The sequence below is a fragment of the Periplaneta americana genome, chromosome 15 (assembly GCF_040183065.1).
Source record: "Periplaneta americana isolate PAMFEO1 chromosome 15, P.americana_PAMFEO1_priV1, whole genome shotgun sequence".
Taxonomy (NCBI): domain Eukaryota; kingdom Metazoa; phylum Arthropoda; class Insecta; order Blattodea; family Blattidae; genus Periplaneta; species Periplaneta americana.
The window spans coordinates 112,350,887-112,364,522 of record NC_091131.1 but is presented as its reverse complement, the minus strand read 5'-3'; the positions used below and the strand labels follow the sequence as shown (position 1 = coordinate 112,364,522).

At 39.2% G+C, this 13,636-nt stretch overlaps 1 long non-coding RNA gene across 3 annotated transcripts in view; it reads right to left on the bottom strand.

The window, feature by feature from the left end:
- The window catches only part of LOC138715266 (uncharacterized), a 436,977-nt gene that overhangs the window by 271,387 nt on the left and 151,954 nt on the right, over nt 1-13,636 (bottom strand). Inside the window, exons 4-5 of one of the 3 annotated variants that reach the window (XR_011336205.1) lie at nt 11,841-12,072; nt 1,095-10,181 (exon numbers count right to left, since the gene is read on the bottom strand). The exons of 1 other annotated variant lie outside the window; for it this stretch is intronic. This is a non-coding gene — a long non-coding RNA (uncharacterized lncRNA). Of the gene's footprint in view, nt 1-1,094; nt 10,182-11,840; nt 12,073-13,636 lie in introns of those variants that run through there. One more of the 3 variants, XR_011336203.1, reaches the window with a different exon arrangement.

The following is a 13,636-nucleotide window of genomic DNA, read 5'->3' as shown; positions in this document are numbered from 1 at the left end:
ATTTCTCAGTATTTATATATTTTTCGAGTGATATGGATTACACTGGTCTCCTAATTTTAGAAGTCTCCTTTGGTTCTTTTGTACTAGCTCCCATTCATCATTAAGGTTCACCTTTGATCTCACATTAGCAGCCAAGTTCTCTGTGTATTGCAATATGGCCCTACATACATGTGTAACAGTTTTTGGCAATGTCTCTGTGTGATGTACATTACAGATCTGCATGTACACATCTTCAAAAACATGTTGATTATACTCGGTATCAGATTGTCTGACACTAATATCTTATATATAAGAATAACATTTCCAGTGATCTGTCAAACCTACGATGTATGTTATATCCACGAAGATGCTACTTGTAATAATAAGAATGTTAGAACTGAAGTTTTAAACAAAATATGCTTCTAGGGCATAACATCCACTTCACTTTTGAAAAAGATGATGCTACACTTCGTAGCAAATGCTTTTTCGAATGCAGTCAACAATTGGTTAATACTTCCCATCAGTTTCCACATTCACATTCTTACTATGCTTACGGAGGTTTTACCCTCTCGCCAGAGGCCCATGCACTGCTTACGAGAGTTTTAACTCTGCGCCATTGGCTCATTCACAACTTACAGGAGTGTGTCTCCACACTGTAAGTCTTCATTCAAACAGCACTAATGTGGAAGTTACCAACTTTACAATGTTTGGGTTATGACAACTTTTGTCTTTGTTGCTTGATCCCTGACCTAATGGAGTCCAGTGAGTGATCTTAATACAAGTTTTCTGCTTGGCACCTAATACAAAATGCTCTTCTTGTCACTGTCTCATTACCAATATATCAATAGCTCATGACTGCTACCTGCTAACTACTTTACAATACGAGCAGTATTATATATAATTATATATTATTATATAATATTCTGTTCTTGAATAGTAAACAGTTCTCTGACTTCTTCTCTTGATGATGGAGCACATTGTACACTGGTTAGGTTACCTGTAACCTTCAGTCACTGCAATTTTACTGTCTCCAGCTGGTGAGTGCAACTTGCAGATAGGTTGCAGAATCCAAGACACAAGGTAACACCTTTTAGTTTTCTTTAATGCCTACACAATAAGCAACAAAAAGTAGCACACACAAATTAGAAAATATAGTGTCCAAATGAAAGATAATTTATAAAAAAATAAAAATAAATCAAATTCTCGTGGCACTCAGTGTTGTTGTTCCAGAACCAGATGCTTTTCAGTATTGGAGACTCATGTCCATGTTGCATTCTAAAACAATCCTCAACAGATATACTGGTAACAGGCTTTAACTAGCTAGCCAAAACATGCATACAACCTTCTCCAGCACTGTCAACATGTTTACCGAGTTCAGCAAAGAACTGAAACATGCACTTGAGGAAGGAATGGATACAACTTTGACACCTTCCCTGTGTGATAGCACAAACAAGAAGAGTTTTAATGCACATGTTTTATTATTATTTCGGGTACCTTTTATCCAGACACATAGTATTGTAAGGATGTGCCTTATATCATGTTGGCTAGGTGTTTCACTAATGTAATTTCTAACTTTGTCTTGTTCTGATTTTGGGTAGCCTAATCAGAACTATGTGAAATCTTTTATATAGGGATAAATTTCTGTCTTCTTGTATAACATCATTTGAATCGAACTCTGTACACAAGCTTTCTGCTATTGGGAATATAAAAGAAAAATAACTCTGGCCTCTTAAGATTTCATTATTAGATACTTAATGATTGTGAGGTAAATTTAGCATCATCCTTACCATAAACTTTAGTTATCTTAGTCCTCTGATAAACTATGTTCAACATTTGAAAGTAGATCAGCAGACTATCTTTTCTATAATTTGTTTGTTATATGTCTCAACCACATCCTTCAGGTGGCCAGTGAAGAGAGCATACAAAGTCCCTGGGTAGTTGAAAAAACTACCTACATCAATTGGACACAGTATGTTCCCATCATTTCTACATTTATTCATATATACCTTCTCAAGGATTCTTTGTACAATGAGTAAAATAGTGGATAACATCAGTCTATGAACTTATCTATTTTTTATTATTGGTCTAAATCAGCCATTTTTAACCGGTGTGCCGCAAATGATCTGGGATAAAATGAAAATAGTAAAGGTTCTTGTAGCAAAAATTATAAAAATAAAAGTGAAAATAATAGTAGAAAAGTGAGTCCACAAGAATCAATTTTCAGCGAATGCAGCACAAGTCAACATTCAGTAAACACAGTGCAAGCACAGTCTCGTATATACAGTCACGAAGCTTGAGTTTATGAGGGTACTAGGAACAAGAGACTGTGCCGGTACTATTTCACATTGTCTGTGATGAGGCAATAGTAGCAATCCTAGTGGTTAGTAACTATCTCTGGATGCATATTTACTACATATTAAGCTTCGTGACTGTATATACTAGAGTGTGCGAGCAAAAGAGAAAAGAATGACTGATCCACAGCTAGGTCGCCAGACCAATGAAGTTAGAATATCATACCAACCTTAAAGAAATCGTGTTTTACTTGACTTCATGAAAAATAATCGTACATTAAATACCTTGGCAAAACATATTATAATATTGTATGTTTTCATATTTCATAAAATAACAAATTAAGAAAACATACATAATACCATAATTATCACATTAATATTGCATTGTAATTATTTTTCATCCTTAAATTTTACATTTCTATCATAAACTTCAAATAAAAATTCAAAAAAGTATGTCAGTTCTATTTGTGAATGTTTTGTTTGTTTCAGTGCTTCTCAATCTTTTTGCCCCATGCGCCCTTTCACCATTCATCATACTATCATTCCTCCCTACGTTAACTCAAAAGTAATGTAGACCTACATAAAATTCAAAATATTTTATTTTATTTTATTTATTTGTATTTTATAGTCCTCATTCTCTTCTAAAACACTCAAAATTCCTCCCTGGTTGGGAACCACAGCTTTAGACTATGAGTGTGTCGTGAAATTTAGATTTTAAATTGCATCTTTAGTGTGCCACATGTTGAAAAAGGTTGAAAAACATTGGTCTAAACTGCCATTATTTTTTGTTAATCAAACTTTGACAAACATTTTCGACCACTGAGTGGTCATCATCAGGTCTACACAGAATACAAGATTACATGGTGAACACAAAAATCGTGATATACAGAGTGGTGCACGAAATGTCATACCATTTAATTATCTCATTAAAATTGTAATATTGCAGTTTCGATGTTTCTAACTGCGCTAGTGGATGTCGAAATTCGTGTAAAATCCTATAGGTGGCATTACAATTCGGATGTAATCATAGCTACGAGCACAAACATCAGTTTGTGAAATGGCGGTCAACAGGCAGTTGACTGTTGAACACAAGATGAAAGTTGTTCTGTTTTTCGCCGAAACGAAAAGTGTTGTGAGGACTCAGACTTTTCGTGCTCACTTTAATACAAGATGGGTTCCTAGCAAGCAGACAATTTATAGATTGTCTCAACAGTTTGAAACTATCGAAGTGGTTTACATGGCTTTGACTTGAAGTCCCTCTAAATCAACAAGGAGGGCTTCTGTATAATTTTTGTAAAGCTTTAATACAAATTAAAATGTTATATGTAAAATAAAAGGTATGACATTTCGTGTACCACTCTGTACATTTACTATCAAACAGCTCTTTTGTTACAGTTTGAGAATTAAAATTAACTTCAAATTAAGTTGTATATAAAAGTTTTTATCATTATAAACAATATAAAACAGCACATGAGATAATAGTTACAGTTGTACTATTTTACTCATTGTACAAAGAATCGCAACTTATCAGAAAATATGTCACTAAAATTCCTCAAGGATTGATTAGTACAACTTATTTCTAGTAATGGTGAATGTGAAATATGGATAGGTTGGCATAATCACATGGGTTTTGTTTTAAGTAAAATAACTCTTATACACTCTGGTTGGTGGCTGGTGAAAAAAAAAAAGAAAAAAAAAAAACATAACCCATGTGTGTCATAAGAGGCAACTACATGGGCAGTTGATGCTTGAGAATGTATCTGGAACAACTTGCCTTCAGGCTATATAGTAAATATGAGAACTGATCCCCCAGGTTGGAGGTTCAGCGTGCATGGAGCACACGCACACGCGCACGCACGCACGCACACACACACACTGTAAAAAAACACATTTTACCCATACATGCCAGGACCGGATTAAGGGGGCAACTAAAGGGGCTGCAGCCCAGGGCCTCCAATATTGAAAGACCCAGGTCTGCCTTTGTGCACGTATGAATATTCACACACAGAGAAGAGAATGATTGCCAAGCAGAGAATGTATCGGTAAGTGCTTGCAGGTGAGTGGGATATTTGAAGCAATAATGCAATCTTTATGAAGCAACCCAACAGAGAGAAGAAAAGAAGATTGAGGATTGGAACGTGTAATGTAAGGACTCTTCTGCAAGCAGGTAAGTTGGAAAACTTCAAGGAAGAAATAAGAGGTGCCGGGACCAGGACACCACCCCCGATTTGCCGTGATCCGACACCATGTCAATTCACTGGCAGCTCGGAGAATCTTCAGACGCACGAGCCTGGCGCTCGTAAGAGAATGGATACACCACACTAGGAGAGTACTGGACACCATCGCCTGTGAGCTTCTGGACATCCACTTCCAGTTGATTTCCGTGCTTCATCCGCAGGATTGGGAATAGATTGACAGTTCCACCACGGCACAAGAACAAGTTTACAGGAGAAAGGCAACCACTAGGCAAAGTGATAAATTTAATAGACTGTCTGTTGCCAACCAGGTCACACCACCCTTGGATTTTACTGACCGTGTGGTGGTCAACCTGACTGGCAAGACATTGGACCCAAACCAGGTATCGGTTCTAGCGAAAGGACTTAACTTTGCCCTAGCACCTAAGAAACCTCCAATAAAAGAAATCATAAGCAGAGTGGAACAAGCCATCTACAAACTCCTGGCCAACACTGAGGAAGAGATTCGCAGAGACGTCTGCGTGGCCCTCAGAAGGGCCGGTAAAGCCACACCCAACATCACAAAGGCAGAACACCAAGCACTCTGCTCGTTACGAGAAGATGAAAGTATTGTGATACTACCGGCAGATAAAGGAAATGCCTCAGTCATCATGGAGTCCAACACATACAATGAGAAGATCCTGGAACTACTAGCGGATCCATCATACAAGACACTCAGCCGCAATCCCACAAGCTCCATAGAAAGGCGCACAACAGCCTTACTAAAGAATGCCAATCTACCAGCTGAAGTGACGAAGTCCTTGACTCCACATTCCACGAGACCACCTAGACTCTACGGGTTGCCGAAAATCCACAAGAAGGACGTTCCACTGAGACCTATTGTCAGCGCCATAGGTTCTCCCACCTAAGGGTTGGCCAAATACCTTACCAGTCTTCTGAATCCTCTAGTGGGGAAATGCAGCCACCATGTCAAGAATTCAGCAGAGTTCAAGACTCTACAGAGCATCAGAACAAATCCGTCTGATATTCTGGTGAGTTTTGATGTTGTGTCCCTCTTCACTAGAGTCCCACTCAAGAAAACGTTGGAGTTATTGAGGCCTCACTTCTGCCTGAGGTCATTGGAATTTTTAACGATACACTCAGCTCCACTTACTTCATGTACAAAGGGCAGTATTACGAGCAATCCGATGGTGTAGCCATGGGCTCACCTCTGTCATCAGCCATAGCCAATTTGTACATGGAAGACTTCGAGCATAGAGCCCTGGAGAATACACCCCTGAAACCAGCTCACTTCTACCGCTATGTAGATGACACTTTGGTCCGAACATCCAGTTCACGAAAGAAGTGGAAAAAGACGGATTTCTCCCTTCTTAGACATTCTCATCTCCAGGAAGCCAGATGGGTCACTGGGTCACAGCATGTACAGGAAACCTACACATACCGATCTATACTTGAATGGACGCAGCCACCACCACCCGGCACAGAAACGAATGGTCCTGTCGACTCTTCTACACAGGGTGAGAGGGATTTCGGACAAAGAGAGTCTCCCTTTTGAGATCCGTCACCTACGTAAGATCTCCCAACAGAACAACTTCGGCAACAAGGAAATCGGTTTGGCCCTCAGAAGGGCCTTTTCGGACAAACCACCTGCCGAGGAACAAGAGGAGACAAAGGGCATGGCATACATCCCATTCTATGGCCCCATCTCGGGCAAGATTGGCAGACTGCAGACGGGATTAAGACCATCCATAAGCCGCCCACAAAGATCCAGAACTTGCTGAGACCAGTTAAGGACGACCTTGGTCTTAGGACACTTGGTGTCTACAAAATACCTTGTGAGTGTGGGAAATGCTACATCAGGCAGACGGGACGCACCATTATGGAATGCTGCAAGGAACATCAACACAGCATAAGACTATATTACCCCGATAAGTCTGCAGTAGCCCAACACAGCCTCAAAACGGGTCACAAGACAGATTTCGGCACCACCACCATCTTGGACAAGATATCAGGTTACTGGGACTTGGTTATCAAGGAAGCCATCGAAATCCAACTAAATGGCAATAATTTCAACAGAGTCTACAGCTGAGTACAGCCTGGAAACCTGCCATCAATACGCTTAGATCACCAGCACACGGCAGACAGTCGTGACCAGCAACTAGCTCCTGATTGGCTACTGCTTCCACCAACCAGAATGCGCCTGGCGGTCGGGACTAGGAACTAGCTCCTGATTGGCCTGCAGTGGGAAGCCCTACCATTGCATATACACAGGTTGTAGCTTTAATAATGGCAACTATTTATTTATTACGAATATACAAGTGGTACATTGTGAAACTTCCACAGTCCTTCAATGTAATAACCAGCATTGTCTACAACTCGTTGCCAGCGATGTGGAAGTCGTAGTATCCCTGTAGCAGCAGTAACATGAGCTGTTGCCAGGAAGTCAAAAGGAGGATAACAATGGCCAAGGAAACTTTTAATAGAAAAAGGAGCATTTTCTGCAGACCTCTGGAAAAAGAACTAAAGAAGAGACTAGTGAAGTGCTTAAGAAGTGTGGCATTGTATGGAGCAGAAACATGGACATTATGAAAGTGAAGAGAAACGAATAGAAGCATTTGAAATGTGGATATGGAGAAGAATGGAAAGTGTGAAGTGGACAGACAGAATAAGAAATGAAGCTGTGTTGGAAAGAGTGGGTGAAGAAAGAATGATGCTGAAACTGATCAGGAAGAGGAAAAGGAATTGGGTGGGTCACTGGCTGAGAAGAAACTGCCTACTGAAGGATGCACTGGAAGGAATGGTGAACGAGAGAAGAGTTCGAGGCAGAAGAAGATATCAGATGATAAACGACATTAAGATATGTGGATCATATGAGAAGACAAAGAGGAAGGCAGAAAATAGGAAAGATTGGAGAAAGCTGGGTTTGCAGTAAAAGACCTGCCCTTGGACAGGACACTAAACGAAATGAATGCAATCTTATCATGCTGAAAGAATGACAACCCTGTTCGGCAGTTACAAATTCGTGGTTCTTGGGATGATGGACAGAAAATAGGTGCCAAAAAACGGAAATAAGAACAGAAGTTGGAAAAAATTGCCAAAAATATCTTCTTTTTTAAGAGGACGTCTAATATGTTTCAACTTCTGAAAAAATTACTGTTATTGATGAATTGGAATCAACATCTTTTTCTGCAGGTAATAATCTAAAGGCCTGCTCCCACTTAGCAGAATCAAACCGAATCGAATCAAAATGAGAAGTCTGCTGCCACTCACATCTAGTGGAATCGAACTGAACAGGACTTTTGTGTTTTGTCATACAAAAGTGGATAATTCTACACAAGATTTATCAATTTTTCTTTGTTCATATTAAATTGTGATTTTTTTGTATACATACTATTGCAGCAATAACTTTCAATAGTAAATTAATTAAGCCGCCAAGAGTGGATATGGTTCATATGTTTTTTCACGAAGGCTTCACGAGAACTTATAATCATACCAGAAACAAGAAATTCTGTTCCGGCAGTTGAATAAATATTCTAGCTCCTGAATTCTGTTCTGTTTGATTTGCTTTGATTCAATTTAACACACTGCTTTCTATTTTATCTTCCATTTAAATACACTGTGAAGAGAAATTCTGTTCAATTTGATTCCACTAAGTGGGAGAGGGCCTTTTTTTTTCCAACATTTAGGCCCATCATTGCTCCAGACGCACTGCAGCCTTAAGCTTATTGTGCTACCTGTTTTATAATTAAATACCGATTCATCAGCCCTGTTACTTTGATTAAGGTGTACAGTCCAGATACAGAACTCGGTTCAAAATCTTTTGGTTCTAGAGAATCTTTCCCAAAGATATGGTATCTTCTGCAAGCCAATGTGTCGCAGGAGCAAATAATGTGCTATTTCAGTCTCCTTCCTGCAGAATCTACAGTCTAAGTTACTTTGAAGTATGCCCATTAAATTAAGATGCTTTCTCATAGGTGCATGACCCATGAGAAAACCTGTGACTGCTCTCCTACTTGTTCTGCTTATGTTGCAGATTCTAGTTCAGTACACAATAGTGAGGCTCAGTGTGATGTTGAGTCTAGTTGTAGTCCTGCAATGGCCACTATTAATGAGAGTCCTACATCTAGGCCTACTGCAAATTTTCCTTCTACTAATCCTGGTTATTGGCCTGAATGCATTAACCCTCTTAGTGTCGACCTCCATTGCGTAGTATTATGTAAAAAAATGAAAAAATGCCAAATAAATTCACAGAAGTGAACCGCTTCACTGAACCTTCCTCTATGCTCTTAGCATAACACAACAGTGGTCTTTGCCGTCTGGAGAATAACAGCAAAATGAAAACTATACCAAGATTAGATCGTGACCAGCACTTCTAGCAAAACTCAAAGGGTTAAGGATGACTTTAGAGAGCTATGTATTCATCTTGGACTTCAGTATTTCCAAAACCATTCCGATTCAAGAAAGTACCCTGCATCCCAACAAGTGCAAAAATCACAAAATCGATATTTTCCAGATAACCTGCTCATTCGTAAACTTCGGAATGGAGATAATGTTGAAAAGATTTGGCTTATATATTCACCATCAGCTGAGAAAGTGTACTGTTACCATTGCAAGTTATTTTCAACTGATAAATTTAACTCCAAATTTCCTGAGGTTGGTTTTTGTAACCGGAAAAAAACAGATGAAGCTCTCATAAGTCATGAAAATAGTACAGAACATAAAACTATTTATTCTTGGCTGTTAAGGAAAACGTTTTCCTCAGTGAGTTAGTTCAACAGATAACTTTAGAATCAAAATAATGGGGTGAGGTAGGAAACAAACTGTGGCAGTCCTAAAATTTTTGTGTGTGCGAGGACTAGTGTTTCGTGGAAATGAGACTTTCAGAATGCACAATAATGGTAATTACTTAGGAATCCTTGAACTAATTTCCCAGTTTAATCCATTTTTGAAGGAACATATTGCTAAACATGGTAATCAAGGAAAAGGAAAGTCTTCAATGTTTATCAAAAACCATTGCTAAAGAACTGATTCAGTTAATGGTTAAAAGATGTTAAATATAATAGTCAATGAATTAAACCAATCAAAATAATATTCATTGATAGTAGACTCTTCTCCGGATTGTGCTCATATAGATCAGTTGTCAATTGTATGCAGGTCTCTCTATTTGTTAGCTTTTGATTATTTTCTCTGGGGGTACCTCAAGAGCCGCATGTACCAAACTTGTTCCGCCATCTTGGGTGATATTAAAGCTAACATAACGCAAGAAATTACCACAGTACCACAGGACATGTTACAACATGTGTTTCAAGATATCCCCAAATGTCTCCAAGCATGCATCACTGAGAAAGGTGGACATTTTCTTTAATGGAATGGAATTTAAGTGAGGGGGGCACGAATGGTCCAGCACTGCGACCTGTTGAGATCTATTGCGCTAACCCTCAATATGGAATGAGTTGCGTGCCATAGACCCCCTACACGCACCAACCCAACCACATTACTTCCTAACAACCGGTCCCTACAGCCAACAAAAATCCATATACCATTCCTTCTTCTGCAACTTTCCCCTAGGCCTCCCTGTCGGTCCGAGGCGAAACTCCTCCCCTGAGTAGGTCTGCCTCGGGTGCTTGTTGCAGAAGCCATCCAATGTCGCTTAGCTACATTCCACAGAGGCCGGTCGAGAGAGCCAGTAGTTCCGGGAGGCCACCTGTAGAGTGATCTGAAAAACCAGAAACGGGATGATGAGGAAATGATGATGGGGGAGGAAAGGAAGTGGCGAAGATGAGTGGGGTTCCAATCGCCTGATAAAGTTACCTGATATTAATCCATAGGAGTGAGGGAAAAACCCCGAAAAAACCTCACCCAGGCAACTCGTCCTAACCGGGAATCGAACCCGGGACCGCTGGTTAGACTCGCTAACCCCTCAGTCACAACGGTGGACAAGGTGGGCATTTACTTCACACCATTGTCAAAAACTGAACATTTTCAAAGGTAGACATTGGGCCGATAGCAGAAACGATGACTAATTTTAAGTCTTAGACCTGTTTAACTAAACAACATGTAAGTTACATACGAATTTCTGTTGCTTAAACAACGTTCAGTCGGTGTTTAGTAAGACACCATTTTAGTTATGTTTTATCTGGGAAGAAGAAGTGTGGAGTATCTTGCATTTAGATTCTTTGCTGATCAACAATGGCGGAGCCAATGGAAATGTTTTATTAACATAGTGCCAAATGGAAATCAGCTGATTCACGACAGGCATAATGGTGAAATGTGTTTCGAACTTCTCAAAGGAAGAAAAGACCGTGTTATCGGACATAATAACCAGTTACGATGTTGTAGAAAATAAGTCATACAACAGTGAAGCTTTGGAGAAGAAGAAGGCGCATGGCGGAAAATAACATATGTTTTTAACAGCAGTTTTCCTCAGAACCCGCCACATGATACCAATAATTTCTATTTTATTCACAAGAATAACAGTTAGGCCTTTCAATGTGAGATACTGAAACATGAGAAATAAACAAACGCGAAAAATTGACTGTTAAGTGAATAGGTGTGCGCTAAATTAAGTCCAGTATATTCACAGGCCTGTGGCATCGATTAAAGCTGCAAGCGAAATGCAGCTTGGACAAGAAAAGAACCATCAGCAAAGAAACAGGCGATGGACCTCCAGGAAGCCCGATTACTACTATCGAAGAAAACATCATAGTGGTGTTGGGTGATCAGCTGAACCATTAAAAAACCCCTATGATGATGAGGGAGGATATGCTGAGATACCGGTAGGTGAAATGTATATAATAAACAATCCCATATTCTTGGTGCCTTATACAAGTAAAAAAATATATGGCATGACGTACGTTTTATTTGTTCCCTGTGAAAACAGATTCCTGTGAATGAAACCCTCACATTGGACATTCCGGTGCTCTGTCTACCCGAATTGAACGACACCGCAGCCATGAATCCTTCACCTCAAACTCCACGGTAAGTAACAATCAGCAGTAGTGAATTGTGTTGTGTCTGTTAAATGCATAGTATTTCATAACAGGAAAAATTAGTAGTTTTTCTTATCTTTGTACTTAGTCCATGTTTTGTGAATTTCCAGAGTAAAGTCCAACAAAAGGAGGAGCCAGGAAGTGGACGAGGTAGATGAAATGATGAGGGAAATTCACGCTAAACAGCTGTGTGTGTTGGATTTACAAGAAAGAAAGTCGTTGTTGGAAATTTGTTTAATTGAAAAAGACATTTTAAAGAAAGGCTATGAACTACTCGAATGGCATGCAAGAAATTAGTCAATCACATGTTAATAAGTGTCTGATAAATATGTATGTACTATAAATATTCAATAAAGTTCTATCTTGACCTAACCATGTAATTCTACCTTGTGAAATGGTTATCGATTATCAGCTGACACCATCTGTTCCCTGTTATGTCAACATCTGCTGGTGGATCAACTGGTGGATCCATAGCTTTGTTCACATAATGCAAGGCAGGAAAAATCTCTTTTTCCATACACCGACAGTTCTTTCCACTATGTTCCTGGCCAATACATGAGCTCAGACATACTTCTGAGACAGAAGACCATATCCTTTGGGAGTGTGAATTGTTAAATTCTGAAAGAAACGAATTTCATAGAAGTGTATTAAAGGTACATGGTCGCTGGCCAATGGAGGTAAAAGAACTTACGGACAAAAACCTGAAATATTTCTAAAAGTTTATGAGCAAAATAAACTTTGACATACTGCAAACAAATAAGAATGCATAAGTAGCAAGAAAAGAAATAATGAAAATATTGTATCATAATGTGGACTTAAACTAATATTAGAATATAATGTATATGCATGTAGTATTACATTTCCTGTAATGCAGCATGTAGTAAGTAAATGGTAAAAAATACATACATACATGCATACATACATACATACATACATACATACATACATACATACATACATACATACATACATACATGCATCCATGCATCCATGCATGCATGCATACATACATACATACATACATATCACTAAAGCTTTCCGAACAACTTCTTATGAAGCTCTTTGTGTACTATTTATCAACAAACATCTTACTCATCAATTGCATTACAAGCTAGCTGAAAGGTGTTCCAATAACCAGGCTGAGCCGAGCTGTTGAGCCTGGTTGTTGGAACACCTTTCAGTTAGCCTGTGCCTGATAGAACACATTAGAGAATAAATAAGAATACTGGAAAAAGCTAACAGGACCATTCACTTCACCTGGATGAAGGCACATGCTGGGAGCTTTGGGAATGAGCTTGCTGATCAGCTGGCAAAGGAAGCAGCCAGCAACAATGAGGTCGACATCTCCTACTCCAAGTTCCCCAAAAGTGCAGTGAAAAGTGAATTGAAAGAGAAAGGTGTACATTATGGTAAAGCAAATGGGATGCCTGAACCAAGGGTGAATTGACAAGTGTACAGGATAGATTATTTAAAAAAACTAAGATCATATTTTCATAGATTTAAGATCATGGACGATCCATTATGTCCTTTTAAACTGAGTTCACAAACTGTTGATCACCTGCCTTGGGAATGTTAATTACTAAGTAAACAAAGATTGATTCTCAGAAATAGTGTGAATAAAGCTGGCAGCTACTGGCCAATGAACAATTGTGACTTTGTAAGTAACTATACAAAATCATTCCAAAAGTTAACAGAAACTATTAATTTTTACACTCTGTAAATAGTAAATTTAAGGAAAATAGGATATTTTGTTAAATAGTGTACTCACAAACATGGTATTTAAAATAGCGTAGATGTTGATAAGTTGTAAATAGTAGATTTAAGCAAAGTAGAATAGGCTGTCCTACGTGTGAGTGGCGTGTACATAACTGAGGATTTCAGTGAGCGGGTTAGATGAGAGAGGGAATTTCTCAAATTCCATATGTTCAAGGTCTGGCGTCAGGGATGCCATGCTGTCATCCAATACAACAAGCTCGTCATTAATGGCAGGCTGTGGTCCAGATTCGAACTGGAGACAGTGGACAGCTTGGAGGAAGATGGGGCAAAGTCAGGAGAGAGGAATGTAGAGGTCAGCCCAGAGGATACCGTGGTGGCGTCAGAAGAGAGAAATCCAGGGTTGGAGAACAATGAGAAGGAAAACAGCCCAACTGTTAGTGTCGGAAACAGAGACCTGCAAGAGAGC